Raw genomic sequence first — 18,546 nt, forward strand, 5'->3', positions numbered from 1 at the left:
TACTGGTGAATGGATACTATATTCTCTTAAACCCCTTCATTTTGCACTTCAAAAAAAATACCTCAACATACATTATCAGAGATATGATAAATTATGATATAATGGTGTATTAAGAATTGTAATGCAAAAATAAATATTACAAAAAAAAATTCTAGCCAGTCTATATTATATTTGAGGACCACCCCAAAAGATTGGATAAGGAGTGAGATCTTGCGTTACTCTTACTACTCAAATCATAGGCATGATGCAGTTCAGAATAATGTAAGTAACTACAAATATATGGCAAAAAAAAAAAAAAAAGGATTCCTTATAATGAAATAAACATTTTAGCCAAAAATTTCCTTTTGGCCTCGTAACTAATATTACACTGACAATCACAAAGATTACAATGGTCTAGGAGCTAAGTGGAGAGAATTATACAAGTGGAGATAATTTGAAGATTGAAGACCGTAGTACTTTGTGATACTTAAAAATTTTAAGAAAAACCGAATATCCAAGAAGGATCTTAAGGGACTAACTGGCTTCAAATTAAAAACAGTCTAGTAACCATTTGCTGAATGGGTCACAAGAACTTTCTTACTGGAAAATCACAAAGCAATTTAGTGGCTCCTGGCTGGGCATGTTCCTGTTTCAAATGCCAAGACAAACAGCTTTTGGAGAGTCCAATTCTGCCTCCAAGATCTGACCAATGAGGTGTGACCTGGTGTCAACCAGTCAAGACTGAGCACTTCCTCATTTGCATAGCAGATCCAGTGAGTACCTGGGCAGCCTCTCTCTTTGTTCCTTCAGAGTCCTTTCCCTTTTGTATCTGACAGGAATGTCTCCCCAGTTTGCAAGAGTTTTTTTTTTTTTTTTTTTTTTTTTTTTTTTTTTTAACTAAAGCCTCTTTGTTTACATTAATTTCTTTCTTAGTGATTTTTTTTTATAACATGTTTAAAGAGGCACTAACTACTTAAAATGTGAAATATTTTATATTTTTTCTCACAGAAAATGGACCTAGGTTGACAGCCCACAGTTTTGTAGAGAGGGTTTTGAACCTCATTAGGGACTGGGTTTTCTCTGATCCTTGAATGTAAGTGAATCTCAATTGTTAGACATCAGGCATTCTGCAAAGGCTTTAGTTTTCTTCTACTTTAGTCTCTACAGTGTGGTACAATATCCCTTTCCTCTTCTCTACCTTTCTCTGGACTGTTTTTCTAGTCTCAGTTGAAAGGTCACTTCTCTCCGGTGAACTTTTTTGACCAAAAAAACAAATTGTGGACTTTACTGTGTGCTGCCCTAGAGCTCTGTGTCTATTTTCTCATAACATACAGTACAATTTATTAAGAACATGAGTTCAATTATGTTTGTGTGATTTTCATTCTGGTAGGGGGCAAATCCTTTGTCATTCTTTCTTTTCATTCCTGTTGAATTCACTGGGCCTTGTGTGGGCATATGCAGAGAAACAAAACACAGGAGCCTTTGAGAGATTGGTTTGCCTTCAGTTCCTACTTCCTATGGAGCTCATTTTTTTGTTTCTTTTTGGAAGTTTCTCTGTGAGTTTGTGGTCTATGTTTACAAGACAGGTCTTCACTTGAGCTTGGCATGTGTGGATCTCTCTTTGTAACTGAGGAGCCCACAAGAAGTTAATTCATGAATAGATAATATCATGGATATTTCTATATCTTTCTGTTTTACCAGTATTTTGAAATGCTATTTGTCAAAGTAAAATGCTATTTCATTTCAGAACACTTGATTAGACACATTCTTACAATAGATAGGAGTATACAATAAGCACACAACCATGTAAACTGTCTCCCCCTCCCCACAGCCCCTTCCAAGACTCAGAAGATGGAAGGTAGGGTAGGGGTTTTCCTTGATCCTATTGCCATGACTTGACTCCTCTCCCAGCTTTACTCTAATCCTTCCAAACTATTACCTACTCTCTTCTGATAATAGATTTTGTGTCTATTTTATGCAAAATAAATTTTGAGCTTTTAAAAATTCTTTTATATCAAGTTCAAATACATTTTTAGTTTCTAGTAAGTAAACATTCTTAAATCAAGGCCTAATGATTGTTGGAAAAAACGTTTCCCTACTATACAGTAAGGGCATTTATATTAGGTTCTTGATTTATATCATATATGTTTTGGAAAGCCAGACTACTACTCTGAGCAGGAGGAGAGCCTGTTTTAGTTCAACTATCTGAAGGCCCTGGGTCTTTGGCGACATGTATCCATGAAAAGTAAGGGTCTTGGCAGAAGTCAGAATCTTAAGCTTTATGGTGTTTCACACTATTTTGTAATTGGGACATATACAATTACATGACAGAAACCATACATCTGTGGTCTTACTAGAAAACACAAACATCCCCATATTTTCAGTTCTTAGGTCAAGTCGAGGGTTATTAAGACCAGATTGTCATTTGAGGAAATTGTGATTTTAGCACTCGGCATTCCTTGGCTCCCTTTGGAATCATTCAAAATCAGTTTCCTACCATCAGTGCTGCAAAATTGACATTTTGTGTAGAAGCACTTCTTCTACCATTGGTACTATAAACTGATTTTTGTTTTGTCTCTTTCAAAATTCTCTTCTATGGCAATTATCAAGAATACAAGTAAAAATAAATGTTGACCAGAGTGTGGGGGAAAAGATACACTCATACATTGCTGGTGGGAGTGCAGATTGGTGCAATTATTCTAGTAAGCAATATGGGGATTCCTCAGAAAACTTGGAATGGAACCACCATTTGATCCAGTTATCATACTCCTTGGAAGACTAGAAATACGTTGGATTCGACAAATGGGAATGAAGGAAAGGTAGAGGGAATGGGAATAGGAAAGAAAGTAGAATTAACTGGACATTACTTTCCTCTATGCATATATGAGTACACAACCAATGTAATTCCATATCATGTACAACCAAAGGAATGTTATACTCCACATATGTATAATATATGTCAAAATATACTCTACTGTTATATATAACTAATAATAACAAATTAAAAAAAATTAAGGTACTCATTCTGCCAAAAGAGTATTTCTAATCTGTTTGTCATGGACGCATCTTGTCAATACAATCACTTTCCCCACCATTATTTCCTCTTAGTCCTATCTCATAGCATTCCCAGTATCTTTTTAATTGCATGAAATACCTGCTGTGATCCTAAAATTCACATGTAGATGTGAAATAATAATGAATGAATAATTAGTGAGATGTACTATTGTTTTCATGTTATTGTGCTTATGTCAGGGAACTGGAATATCTTTGGTTTCCACTTAGATAAATTTGGTTCACAGATTTTCTTGTTTAAAATTTAGATTTGCTTCTTTTAGTGAAAGAAATTTATAAGGGAAAAAATTTGTATAATCCTTTGTTATTCTGTTTTTTCACTATTGTACAGATATAATATTCCAGCATAAAAGTATTGATGTTCTATTGAACCAACAGTAAGATTTTCTGTATTAAAAGTTTCTGTTGCTTAAAAGCCATCTGAATTTCATTTATGCAATGTTTTGTCAAGATGCTACAATACTTTTACATTTATCTTCAACTCATTTAAAATCTAGATTTGAAGTTTCATTTTTTATCTCTGTATACAGATGAAGATGTTTATTATAAAACTGAATTTATTTGTTATCTAGCCAATTTCACTTAATGTGAACTTTACTTGGTAAAAAGGAAATAGAGCATCAATAGATACTTTTATCATCAATAGGATAGAATTATCTAGGTGATGATTTAATGGAAAAATAATGTCAGAAGTACTGTGCCAGAAGAGCTATTTTAAGACCAAATGACAGTTTTATGTAAAAAGCACATAGAGAAGGCAGAGATTCATTAACCTGTGCTTAGTACTAAGTAGTTCACCTCTTTTATTTCATGCTTAAGCAATCATAAACATAAGTGATATGGATGATAAATATACTTTATTTCTACAAAATCAAATAAAGAATGTTATGTTTAGAGAAAAATTCTGTGTTTTAGAAACTTTGCTGAAAAACAGCACTTTTCAATAATAAAGCTAAAGAAAAGACATACTTTATGGCCAGCTCCCCCCACCTTGTTCTCTTTCATAAAATCTGACACATCTTTTGGAAAATTCTGTTAAAATGCATGGAAATGACTTTATTGCTTTGATCTGGACATTCATAAAATAAAAGTTATTGTGCTATAATATGAAATGTGCTATTTTATGTTTGTAATAAAATAGGTTAACAATTTAGAAATTGTTCCATTTACTCTACAACTTACTATCAGAATTTATGAAATGTCAAAAGCACAGAAAGTTACAGTCTTCATGGTGATTATTGCTGAAGCCTTTATTTGGCATCAGTTCTGGAGTGGTATCATTTGTTCTATTTTAAAATGCCAGATTTAAAGACCCATGGGTAAGGATCTGAATTCATTTGAATGTGAAAAGAAAGCCCTTGGTGAATTTCCTCAGCCAGAAAGCTATAGGTTATTTTCTCCTACTAAGAAATTCCACTATATAAAACCAAGATGTGGAACACATTAAAAAAAAAGTCACCTCAAATTCAGCACCTCTTTCCAAAAGTAGTTGACAAAGTTAAAAAAGATTAGCTGTACACCTTTTAAACTACGAAGAAACCAGTCTCCAAATATCAATGTGTGTGTTTGAGATCACATTTTTAAAACATCAAAAAATGCTTAATTTTTGTAAATTATAGTCAACTAGAAGCAATCATTCGTTCAGATTTTTCTCTTAAAATTTCTGTAATTTTAATTGTGGGGTTTTCAGTGGCACATCTACTTACTTACAGGTTATTAGCTAAGTGTTATTTATTGTCAACTATTGCAGAGTTTGGTGGCCTGACCATAAAGATTTATTATTTCTTACAGTTTCATGGGTTAGCTGAGGCTAAGTTGAGTGGTTATCTTGATGACCTTGTTTGTAGTCTTTTATGTAGAAGAATTCAGCTGGAGTTAGACTGGAACTAGGATATTCTAGGGGACTTTTCATTCTTCAAAACTTCTATCTTTACTGTGGTATAAATAATTTAATGTTCTAGTTTGAACTTTCTTATATCCAAGTGGATGAGCTCAAAAAGAAGAAAAAGGGAATTATAATTCTCTTTGGGCATGGGTTTGGAAGTCTCAGAACATGACATTCACTATTTTCTGTTGTAAAAGTCAAGTTGCAGGTCCAGCTCAGATTCAAGGCAGGGGAAATAAATTTCATTGATAGGATGAGAGACATGCTTGTACAGGAAGAGAAAAAAATCAACAACAACTTCTTTCTTTAGACCCTAGATTAGTAATATTTATTTGTTAGTTACAAAATACTATTGAACCCTGCAATGGAGAAGTGGAGATAGAGTCAAGAAATGACATAGCTCCTATCTTTGTGATAGTTACAATGTTGTAGAGAAGACAATTAAACAAGTGTATAGCATTTGAATTTCTAGCAAAAGGTAGATTAAATAACAGACAAATATAAAATACAGAATAAATTTTGATAAAAGTTTTGAATTTCTAGCCAGAAAAATTTCAAGTGACATAAATAAAAAGGATATTCATTTATGTGTATTAAATATGCACAATGATACTTTGGTGGCTTGTGAAGAAATCAGTCAGGATATACATTTAAACTGCTGATTCTTGAATATGCACATGGATGGACAAGGTAGAAAGTAGAAACTGTGATTACTGCATCTTTCATGTAATGGGTCTAAAATTTCTAGGTGAGCCTTAAGGAAGTTTACCTGTATAAAAATTTCAGTTTAGCATTGAAACTCTATTACTGATCAACTGATAGGCATAGAGACAATAAATCATGAAATAGGTGGATGAACAGTGAAAATTAACAAAATAAAACCTGTTTATATCTGTAAAACTGATTATATTTGCAAGGTAGATGCATAATTATAAGTCACTACATCCAGGAAAACCAAAATATATGGTTTCCTAAGTATTTCTAATTCTCCTTGTCAAGATGTAATTTTACAGTTGAGAAATTAATTTTTACCATGATTAATGTTGTCTAGGGATAGTTAATATTATGCTTTTATCATAATTTCAAGGAATCAGATCTAGAAATATTACTGTCAAATTCTCATGTATAAAGGGGAAGAATTTGTTACATTTTATGCATACCACCTCAAATTATTCATGATGCTAGTCCAGCCATTCACTGTCCCTCAGCCACAAGAGTGCAATGTTGATTCCAAAAGAGATTATAGGTGGAAAACTCAAATTCAGTGAAACTGAGGTTAATATTAACAGTGAAACTTAATCAGTGGTAATGGTGGTTATGGGGATGATCTCATATTCTTCATTATATTCTGTTTTGAAACATATAAATGTTTGTTGGTTATAGTGTCCCAATCCATCTCAGTTATTGAATCTTTTCCCCATACTATTCCTATCCTTTTTTTTTAACAAATAAAAATGTAATATATATGCAGCAAAGTATACACTTCCTGAATATGCAGCTCAATTAATTTTCACATGGGTATTCATCCATACAGACACTACTCAAATCAAGACAGAACTTTTCCAGCCTCCTGTTCACTCTTCTTATGCATTCTCAGAATACTATGCCTGTGTTTGGAGTTGAACATTATCCCCATATGATTGTTTTGTGTTTGTATGTATGGGTTTGTGTGGGGGTGGGAGATTTCTTTGTGATCATCCTTAAACATAAAGTAAGTGATAAAATTTGGGAAGTGACCATATAGTCAACCCTACATCTGGAGCTACTTAGAGGTCCTCCTTACAGTAATTAAGGAACAGATTTGGGGGATTATGGCCATGCAAACCACACATCAGACTATAAACATCATTGTCTGCAAGAAAACCACAGGGGAGAGAGGATGAGTGGAAATCTATCCAGGACTACTGGATAATGTACCTTTTCCTGTTATAACCCCAAACCCCTACATGTAATAAAAATCAGCATTTGGATGAGGCCCAAATTATATGGTATACTTCTCGCAATAGTGCTAGAACAATGCTAGTGGTAGAAATGAAATGATTAGATTATGATTTTGTAAACAGTATACTGTGTAATCAGCCTAACATTGGAAAGATAGTTCTAAAATGTTTATCAAGTATATCCCTAATGTAAGTTTCAATATCTTAGATTTTATATATATATATATATATATATCCATATTTGTAGCTATTTTTAGAGTCTCTCATATTTCTTTCTCACTTTGAATGCAGCTGCATACATTTTTAGACAAAATTGCTCATATTTATATACTTTTCCATCTTAACCTGAATTACTCTGGCATTATTGTAGGAAAAAGATTGATTTTTAGGTTTTTAGTTGTAGATGGATACAATGACTTTATTTTATTCATTTATTTTTATTTGGTGCTGAGGATCAAACTCAGTGCTTCACGCTTGCTAGGCAAGCACTCTACTACTGAGCCACAACCCCAGACCCAGTAAGAGTATTCTTAAAGATTTGTTTCTTTTTTCCCCCCAAACAAACTCTCATTTGGAGTGATTTACTTCTTGCTCTATGTGTACCAGCAATATTTAATTAGTATTTTACATTGAGGAACTTTCTTCCCTAGAACTCAGGAGTCTAACTTGATAACGGGTCTATTAGCCAATGAAGTTCCACCTACTATCTATATATATATATATATATATATATATATTTTTTTTTTTTTTTAAAACAAATATCAAAGAAAAAATGCTACTCATGAATTGATATTTGTTTTAAAATTACAATAGAATATATAGACATTTAAATTGTAAATACTTTAATTCAACATATTTTTATTGACTATATCTTAGGAAAATACCAAAATTTATTTAACCATTAGCAACTGTTTCATATAAATGCATAGAGATGCATACATTTAATGATTTTGTATGTTTTTTCAAATTGTCTTCTCCAAGTTTATTATCATAATTGTCATAGGAGCAGTGTATAGGAAATACTACTGTTGTGTATTATAATCTCTTAAGGAATGTATGCCTTTTTGGTAGATAAAATGATATTTCTTGATTGCAGTTATTTGCTTTTAATTGATTAATGGTACTGTTGAACTTGTTTTTATTTGTTTATTTGCACTTTCACTTTTCGTTTTGTGAATTTCATGGTTGTGGCTTCTGCTTATGTTTCTATTCTGAAAAAAAAAAATTGTCTTTTCCCCATTAGTTTGTTAGAATTCTTTGCGTATCAGAAGTATGTTGACTTTCCTGTCTGTTGTATGTTTCAGATCTTTTAAACCAAGAGACTTCTTATTGTTGAGCACATAACTATTGATTGCTTCTCTGAAAAAGGCAGAGAAGTTCAACAGGTTGATGTTAAACAGAAGAGTATTTTTTTAAGGTTCTTTACTTTCTGCACAAGTAGCACTGATGATTGTTTTTTTCACTTTTTTTATTGGTTCATTATAGTTGTACATAATGATGGAATTTGTTGTTACATCATACATGCATACAGTATAAGAGTATAATTTGGCCAATAACATAGATGGTTGAGTATAATCTGCATTGAATTTAGACTTTGATGCATTTCTTTTATGTTTCCTTTATCCAAACAGAATTGGAGAATACTTCTGTCTTCAGATGTTTGAACAAAAATGAAGCCAATTCATTGTGAAATTTTGTAGACACAATTCCATCACTGTTTTTCCTGTAGGTGAAGTGACCTGCCTTCCTCTTTTTAAAAATGTTTTTGTTAATGATTATGTATATACATAATATTGAGGTTCATTTTAATTAATTAATTAACTAAATAATTAAATAAAAAAGGAGGTTCATTTTGACACAATCATACTAAATGGAATAAAATGGCTCCATTTTATTCCCCAGTACTTCCTCTTTCCCTTCCCTTGTGTTTCTTTCTCCACTCTACTGGTCTCTCTATTAGTGTTTTAAATTGGTGCTTTATATATACAGGTGAAATTAACTAGTATATTCATATGTACATTTCATAATTTGATCAATTTCCCTTCTCCCATTCCTCCTACCTTCTTCTCTATCCCTTTTCTCTACTAATTTCTGTTCTACTTTCCTACGGGCCCCTCCTTTTTCCCCCCTTATTTTGCTTTAGGTTCCACATATGAAAGAAAACATTTGTCTCTTGACTTTCTGAATCTGACCTATTTCAATTAGCCTGATTTTTTCCAGTTCCAGCCATTTACCAGCAAATGACATAATTTAATTGTTCTTTATAGTTGAGTAAAATTCCATTTTGTATACATACCACATTTCTTACCCATTCATCTGTTTGTGGACATTTGGTTCCATAACTAGCTATTGTGAATTGTGCAACCATAAATATTGACGTGCCTATATCCCTATAGCATGCTGATTTTAGTTTTTTGGATAAATACTAAGGAGTGGCATAGATGGGTTATATGGAGGTTCCCTTCCTAGTCTTTTAAGGAATCGCCGTACTATTTTCCAAAGTAGTTGTACTTATTTTCAGTCCCATCAACAATGTATGAGTGTACCTTTTCCCCCACATTCTTGTCAGCATTTATTATTATTAATGTTCTTAATGGTTGCCATTCTATCTGGAGTGAGATGAAACATCAATCTAGTTTTTGTTTTGTTTTGTTTTTTATCAATACCAAGCAATAAGAGCAATACTGTGCAGAATCTTTTAAATTTAATTTCAGTCCACTTATTTCTTGAGTTTTAGCTGTCTTGTTAAGGAAGTTGGTGTGTACACCAAATTTTCTCCTAGTAGTTGCAGTTTCTGGTCTAATTCCTAGATCTTTAAGCCACTTTGAATTGAGTGAAGGATAGGGATCTAGTTTAATTCTTCTACATATGTATATTCAGTTTTCCTAGCATCATTTGTTAAAAAAGGTTATTTTTCCTCAAAATGTTTTTTGTCAAGACAAGCACATTTGTTAAGAATTGGATGACCCTATCTATGTGGATTTGTCTCTGTGTTCCATGTCCTTTTTTTTTTTTAATGCCAGTATCATTCTGGTTTTGGTGCTGTAGGTCTGTAGTATAATTCAAGGTCCTGTATTGTGATTCATCCAGCATTGTTGCTCTTATTGCTTGGCATTGATATGGTTCTTCCAGGTCTGTTATTCTTTCATATGAAAATTAGATGTTTTTTTCCTAGTTCTGTGATGAATATCATTAGTATTTTGATGAGAATTGTATTAATTCTTTAGTTCACTTTTGATAATAAGGCCATTTTGACAATACCAATTCTGCCTATTCAAGAACATGAGAGGTCTTTCCATCTTCTGAGGTCTTCAATAATTTCTTTCTTCAGTGTTCTTTAATTTTCTTTGTAGAAAATTTTCACCTCCTTGGTTAGGTTTATTCCCAAATATTTTCTTTTCCCTTGAGGTTACTGTGAATGGAATCATTTTTCTGATTTCTTTCTCAGCAGTTTCATTATTGTATTGTAGAAAAGCAATTGATTTATGTATGTTGATCTTGTATACTGATACTTTAATAAATTGTTTATCATTTCTAGAAGTCTTCTGGTGGAGTTTTGGGGTCTTATAACACAGGATCATGTCATTATGTCATCAGCAAACAGAGATAATTTGACTTCCTCTTTTCCCATTTATATCCCTTTAATTTCCTTTTCTTGCCTGATTGCTTTGCTAGAGTTTCAAGAACTATGTTGAATGGGAGTGCTTGGAGTGGATATTTTTAGTTTTTCTCCATTCAGTATGATGTTGGCCTTGGGTTTGTTTTGTATAGCTTTTACAATATTGAGTTAAGCTCCTTCTATCCCTAGTTTCTCAAGCATTTTTTAACATGAATGGGTGCTGGATTTTATCAAATTCTTTCTCTGCATCTATTGAAGTGATCACGTGATTCTTGTCCTTAATTCTATTTATGTGGTGTAGCACATTTTTTGATTTGCCTATGTTGAACCAACTTTATGTCCTTGAGATTTAAACCCACTTGATCATGGTATACTATTTTCTTAATGTGTTTTTGAATCCAGATTGCCAGTATTTTATTAAGTATTTTGCTCCTACATTCACCAAAGATATTAATCTGAAGTTTTCATGTCTTGATGCTTTTGTCTGGTTTTGGTATCAGGGTGAGATTGGCTTCATAGAATGAATTTGGGATTGTTCCCTCCCTTTCATGGAATAATTTGAGGATGATTGGCATTATTTCTTCTTTAAAGGTCTGGTGGAATTCAAAAGAGAATCCTGCTAGTCCTGGTCTTTTCTTTGTTGGAAGGCTTTTTTTAAATTATTATTCAATTTAAATTTTCTTTTATTTATTTATTTATTTATTTATTTTTTACATACATGGCGATAGTGGAATGCCTTACCTTCATTATTACCCATTTACAGCACAATTTTTCATAACTCTGTATATAAAGTATGTCCACGTGTTGGAAAGCTTTTAATTGCTACTTCAGTCTCATTACTTTATATTCATCTGTTTATATTTTCTATATCCTCATGATACAATTGGGGTTGGTCATATTTGCCTAAATATTTATTAATATCTTCTATATTTTCAAGCTTATTTGACTATAAATTCTCAAACTGGTTTTGAAAGATCCTCTGTATTTCAGAAGTGTCTATAGTGATACCTGTTTCTTCCTCTATAATTTTTTTCATTTAGGTCTTTTATTTTCTTTCTTTTGATTAGTTTGGCTAAGGGTTTATCAATCTTATCTTTTCAAAGAACCAACTCTGTTGCATTGATCCTTTATGATATTTTTTATTCTTAATTTCATTAATTTTACTCTGTAATTATTCCTGTCTTTTACTGATTTTGGAATTTGTTTCTTCTTTTTCTAGGGTTTGAGGTGTAACATTAGATTATTTATTTAGTATCTTTGTATTTTTTTAATGTGGGAATTCAATGCTCACATTATAGGCAAAGACATCCACAGGCTGAAGGTGAAAGGATGGAGAAAAATATAGAATACACATGTAGACCAAAAGCAAGCAGGTTTAGATACTCTCATGGCAGACAAAGTAAAATTTAATTAGAGGAGATAAAGAAGGTTACTTCATACTGCTTAAGTGAATCACCCAACAAGATATAATGATTATAAATATTTATGCTCAAAATATTAGTGTACCTACTAAACTTTCATATTTTACCAGAGAAGTTGTTGTGTCTCTGTTCTTGTTTTTTCCTAAGATTTTTTTTTTATTTTTTTGATTTCTTTCCTGATTTTTTTCTGTGATTCTTTTCTCACTCAAAAGTGTCTTATTTAATTTGCAGGTGTTAAATGGTTTCTGTTTTTTATCTGGTTGATTTCTAATTTCATTCCAAAGTGATCTGATAGGAAACAAGAAATATCTGTGTGTTATTTTTTTTTAAATTTTGTAAGACTTGCTTTGTGTCCTAAAATATGATTTATTATAGAAAAGGTTCCATGTGCCTTTGAGAAAGCAGTAAATTTGGTTGTCAAGAAATTAAATATTCTATAGATGTTTGTTAGGTCAATCTGATTAATAGTATTTTTTAGTTCTGAAGACTCTTCTCTTAGTTTATGTCTGCGTGACCTATCTAACAGTGAGAGAGGTGTGTTGAAATCAACCTGTATTATTGTACTGTGGTCTATTTGATCCTTTACATTGAGAAGGTTTTTCTTTTTTGTATGTAGGTGCACTAATATTTTGAGCATAAATATTTACAATCATTATACCTTGTTGGATGATTCACTTAAGCAGTATGAAGTGACTTTCTTTGTCTCCTCTAATTAATTTTTACTTTGTCTACCATGAGAGTATCTAAACCTGCTGGATGTCTTTACCTATAATGTCAGTCTCTTTTAAACACCATATAATTGAGTCTTATTTTTCTAATCTACTCTGTCAATCTATTTCTTTGGATTGGAGAGTTTAGACCATTTACAATCAGTGTTATGATAAAGAGATGATTTTTATTTTCTGCCATTTTGATTTATTTCTAATGCTTAATTTTGTTTTGATTCTGCTTTAATTGTCTATTCATCTGGTATGACTGATCCATACACAGGTTCTGATATTTATTTTTCATTTTTTTACATGAAATATTTCATTGAGTATGTTTTATAGTGCAGGCTTAGTAGTTATGAATTCTTTCATTTTTCTTATCATGGAAGGATTTTCATTTCATCTTTAATTTTTAAGGATAGTTTTGCTGGATATAGTAATATAGATGGCTCTCATTGTCTTTTAGGGCTCAGTGTATATTAGTCCAGGCCCTTCTAGTGTTTAGTGTCTGGCCTGAAAAATTAGTTAAAATTATAATTGCTTACCTCTCAATGTGATCTGCCATTCTTCTCTTACAGATTTTAAAATTCTATCTTTAATCTGTATATTATGCATTTTAATAATAATGTGTCTTAGAGAGGATCTTTTTTGATCATGCTTCTTTGGAGTTCTAAATGCCTCTTGTATTTAGATTTTTATGTCATTGCTAAGGTTTGGAAAGTTTTTTGACATTATTTTATTGGAAAAATTCTGCATTCCTTTAGTTTGTGTTTGTGCCTTTGTCTATGCCAGTGTTTTTTAGATTTGATCTCTTAATGTTATTCTAGATTTCTTGACTATTCTGATCATGTTCTCTTAACATTCTTTATTGATTTTATTTTCAAGATAATATACTTTCCTTCAAGGTCTGAGAATCTATTTTCAATGTGGTCTAATCTATTGATGATGTATTCAATTGAATTTTTAATTTGATTTATTGAGTCTTTCATTTCTAGAATTTCTGTTTGATTATTTTTTAGAATCTCTTTTTATTGAAATGAACTTTCATTTCCTATATTTTCTAAGTTCATTCCTTACATTTTCTAAATTGTTTCTCCAACATTTCCTTCACTGTGGTGTCAATGGGATCATTTGTTGAAGAATTGTGGGCTGGCTGGTGTGGTTTGTGCCCTTGTTTTTTTGTACTGTTTGTATGGCTACCCATCTGCTGGAATAATTATCTCTTCTATTTTTATGCAAGGGACTATTTAGTGAGCTTCTTTCTCTTAATTGCCCTGGGTTGGGTGAATATGTATGTGCTCCCACTCTACATGTATTTTCTGCTGTTCCCAGAAGCAGTAAAAATTTGAAAGAAGATCTTAAACCCTATTAATTGCAATCACTTCAGAGCAAAGCCATGTACTAATAAACAATAGGGGAAAAAAACTAGTTGAAAATATTCCCCACAGTTCCTGTAATCTAGATGTAAAATTTCAGTAATGTCATGGAAGAGGTTGAGAAATTAGTTACTAAATATAAAAGACATCTATTACAGTACATAGGGGCTGAAAGGCAGAGGAGAGAAAATTTGTGTAAAGAAAGAAAATGGAAAAGATAGAGAAGAACATTACAAACTAAGATAAAAAGACAAAGATGGATGGGATGGATTTGAGGCAAGAACAGCAATACAAAAGGTAAAAGAGAGACTAAGAATAGAGAGTGTAAATGTGAGCTACAAAAACAAAGTTAGAATTATTTCTGTCAATATTTTATACATTAGAAGAAATATAATCAAATTGGTTGAAGGTGTAGTATCGAATAATAAGGAAACATCTATCAATTCATTATGAAAATGTATATATGTAAGATCAAACTTGACATTAGAGCTGTTTATGATAATCCATGCTGAGGTGGAGAAATTTTTTATTGAGTCTTTCTGATTTGGATTTTGTCAGGATTTGGGATCGTTACAAGATGCCTACTGCTCTTCAGCTTTACCTTCTGCATTTTCCTGCATATGGAGATAGTGATAACAAAAGCTCACCTCTGATGCAATTCTAGGAGGGCCCCTCCAATCCTTGGTGTGTCTCTGCTGGATCAGAGGAGATGGTCTGTAATTGTCTTTCAGTATTTGGGGTCAAGTATTATTTTCTATTCCAGTAACTAAACCCCAAACCCTTCTAGGTCCCAAGCTGTTCAATTTTGAGGGTTTTTTTTTTTTTTTTACAGTATTTACTTTGTCACTCACCTCTCTGGTCAGTTATTCTTTTACTTCTTCCCTTCTTGGCTGTGAAAGGGTTGTGGTTTGCTGCCAGATTCTCTCTGCCATCTTCTGGCATCTCTTTGTCCATCTGCCTTCTCTTTAATACGAGGAATGACTGGCAATGATGTCATCCAATTCTTTTTCTCTTCTTCAGGGAACAGAGGTTTGGACTTCTTTTATACTCTAATAGAAATATTATAATGAAACATGCATGAGAACATTTTCATGATACAGAACAAACTATAATTATCTTTATCACATACTTTAGCCTGTGTGCTCTCATTCTTTGTTATAATTCATATAAAAGCCTTTTATGATCCTCTGGTGTCAATTTTCCATTTTTTTCTAGATGAAGGAAAGATACATGTTTATATGGCAAATGGCCAAACCTTTTCATGCTAAGGCAAATTTCACTATTTCCCCTGGCACAGTCTGTTACAATGAAATTTTCAGTGTATAGTTTGCCTATTAATTTTGTTTTCAGTGTATTTTTCCTTAGTCACATGAATATTTTCTAGAAGCATTAAGTTAACACAACAAATACTGATATACTCTCTACCTGACTTCAGAAATTATTAATAATTTTCTATATTTGTTTGGTGTGTTCTCTGTGTAATTTGCTAAAGGACCAGGAAATAATTATAGAAATAACAACATATCACCCCTAAATGCTTCAATTTATATCTCTAAGAATATTGAATCTTCTGTATAAACACATACTATTGCTATGCGTGATGAAATTGACAATAATTTTATATCACTTAATATCTAGTCCAAATATAGTATATTTTTGACATATAAACATTCACATTTTAAATTGTCAAGAATATCAATCTTTTCTGTTTGCTTTCTTTAATAATATGCTTAAGAAAATTTCTGTATTTCAAGAATTAAAGGATATTTTCTTACCTATATATATTCTTATCCTTATGTGATCTTATTTTCTTGCTTATATCTATAATCTATCTAGAATTTATTTGGATGAATATCCTAAAGTAAAATCAAATTTGATTTTTTCTATACTGTTAGATGATTATCTCAGCACAATTGATTGATCCATCATTTCTCAACTGACTAAAAATGGCATTTTTATAATGTACAGGAACTCATTTTGTACGTAGTTCTTATTCACTATCCTGTCTATTCCTATGCCAGTGATGGACTATTATAATTTTTATAGTTTTGTCCTGAGTTTCAATGTTAGCTATTCATTATGGTTATTCTAAAAATTCCTAGCTATTTCTATCTCTGTTCTCTGTCTCCAATTTAGTTTTGTAATATTTTTACTTGGTTACAATGCATCCTTCAATACAAAACATCTACTATGCATAATATGTCAGAAGCACCTTCATTTCCTTTGACAACTGAAGTTGTATACACATAGTTTCAAAATGTCATCTAGGAGATACCTTTTGAGATCACTTACTTTAAGTATTATTTCATTAAAAAATGTCATCATGTATCATTTCATTAAGACATTTCATTGAACATATGAGGTACAGCCTTCTGTTATGAATGCAAAAGCACATTTGTACTCTCTTTTAAAAATATTTAGCATACCAAGTTTGTCTTGCTTATCAGTGCCGATTATATACAGTGCCTGACACTTGATATGAGTTAAATAAATATTCATTAAGTGGCTAATGAATAGTATAACTGTATATAATGTATTGGAAAAACAATTAACAATGGCAATAAAAGCCTATACCATCTAAGAAATGTGTGAGGGCAATATGAGAAAAAATATTATTACCAAAAACATAAAATAGACTGGAATAAATTGAGAAAAACTAATAGTTTGTGACTTTAAAAATCAACTACTAAAAAGTAACTACTTCCATGGATCTAAATAATTTATTTATTCAGCATAATTTGATATTTTAAATTCTGTAATACTCTAATAAAAGTATAATTCAATAATTCTCCAGGTCTTTGGAGAAAAAGATGAGACCAGCCAAAGAAATATTAAAAAAATTTAATGGTATTAGAAAATTGATGAAATACTTTAAAGAAGCAGACTCCACTAAAAGGAAATAAATTGTCAGGATTTAATGGGGAAAAATATGTTTTCACTAAGCATTTTATCTCAAATAACTTTTTCTAATTTTTTTGCATATCATAATTATTGCCATCTCTGATTTTTTTGTTCATGTTCTCATGTAATATTCTTTTCATCCTTTCATTGTTACTAAAAGACTCAGAACTAAATGAAGTCTCATGTAGATAGCATGTAGGAATTTTTAGGTTTAATCCCATTAGTCATGTTTTATATTCTGATTGGTGTTTAATAATAATACATTTATACTTAAATAAATTACTGAAAATAACTTATTATTGTCAAAAAAAGCAGACTCAAAATACACCTAGTATGTCTAAATACTGTTTATAAAGCAAAAAAGAAAGAGAAAGACTGCTCAGTCTATGGTTTTGGAAAAACTGACCAAGTATCTGGATTAAGAAAAGATTCTCAATTTATACCATGCAGTCAAATAATTTTAATACGGATTAGTGAGCTTAGTATAAAAAGTAATACACATTTTATTTACAATCTACCTCTTGCCTTCTAATGAAGTAGATGCAAGAAGATGAGAAATGGGTGATCAGTGAACTTAAAAATTACTGGGCAGAGTGACAAGAGAAATCAAAGAATTCAACTGGAACTAAAATTGCCTTATATAAGAAGAGAAGCAGTGAAAGTGAAAAGTGTGTGTCTGAGAGAAAATGAAAGAAAAAAAAAGAGAGGAGAAGAAAAGGTGATCACAGGGCAAATAGAGCTACTGGAGCTGAGAATGAAATATATAAGTGAAATACTTAAAGTGAATTTTTAGGAAGTGTTTTGTCTTTCATTAAATTTGCAAACTGAGATTTTTCTCTCTAGATGATTACACACACACATAGGCTTATACCTATACACACACACACACACACACACACACACACACACACACACACCACTATTCCAATCCAGTGTCTATCATCAGGAACCTGTACACAATGATCTCCCACATCACCTACTCAAGCTTCAGTGATCCAGAGTGAAATATTAGACATCCTCATGTCTCCATTTAATGCTGCTACTGAAGAAGCCTTATCAACTTTCCATTACGTGTGGGATAAATTCCTTAAATGGCTTCCAAAGTCCTGTATGAACTGGTTACTATCAAGCTATATAAAGACTTCATGTGCCAATCTCTACCTTATTCTATATTCTTTAACCACAACAAATATTATTCTGTGCTTTAAAAGTGCTGGACTTTCCCCCATTAAATGCCTTCATCATATAGTGTTATTTTCATTTGGAATCTTTTCCTTTATTCTTCTCCCAGCCAATTGGTGATCTTTATATCTCAGATTTAACTTTGAAAATATCACTGGACTGTCAGACAGGTTGGGTCCCTATATTTCATGCTCCATGGACCTCTCCATTACGGTACACATGGAATCTATAATTTTTTGTTCAGTACTTGGCCCCAACACTAAATGGTGAAGGAGAGGGGATGCATTTGTCTTATTTATGAGTGTATCTCCATGCCTAGTAATGTGCTTAGTAGCAATTATCTCTCAGTGATTATCTTTTATAATGGCTTTTTTCTTTTCTTTTTTCTTTCCTTCTTTTCTTTTTCATTTTTTCCCCTTCCCTTCTCTTTTCTGCAGTGCTGAGGATTGAACCTGGACCTTGCA

This window comes from Spermophilus citellus (assembly GCF_964194105.1).
Source record: "Spermophilus citellus genome assembly, chromosome: 3".
NCBI classification, from domain to species: domain Eukaryota; kingdom Metazoa; phylum Chordata; class Mammalia; order Rodentia; family Sciuridae; genus Spermophilus; species Spermophilus citellus.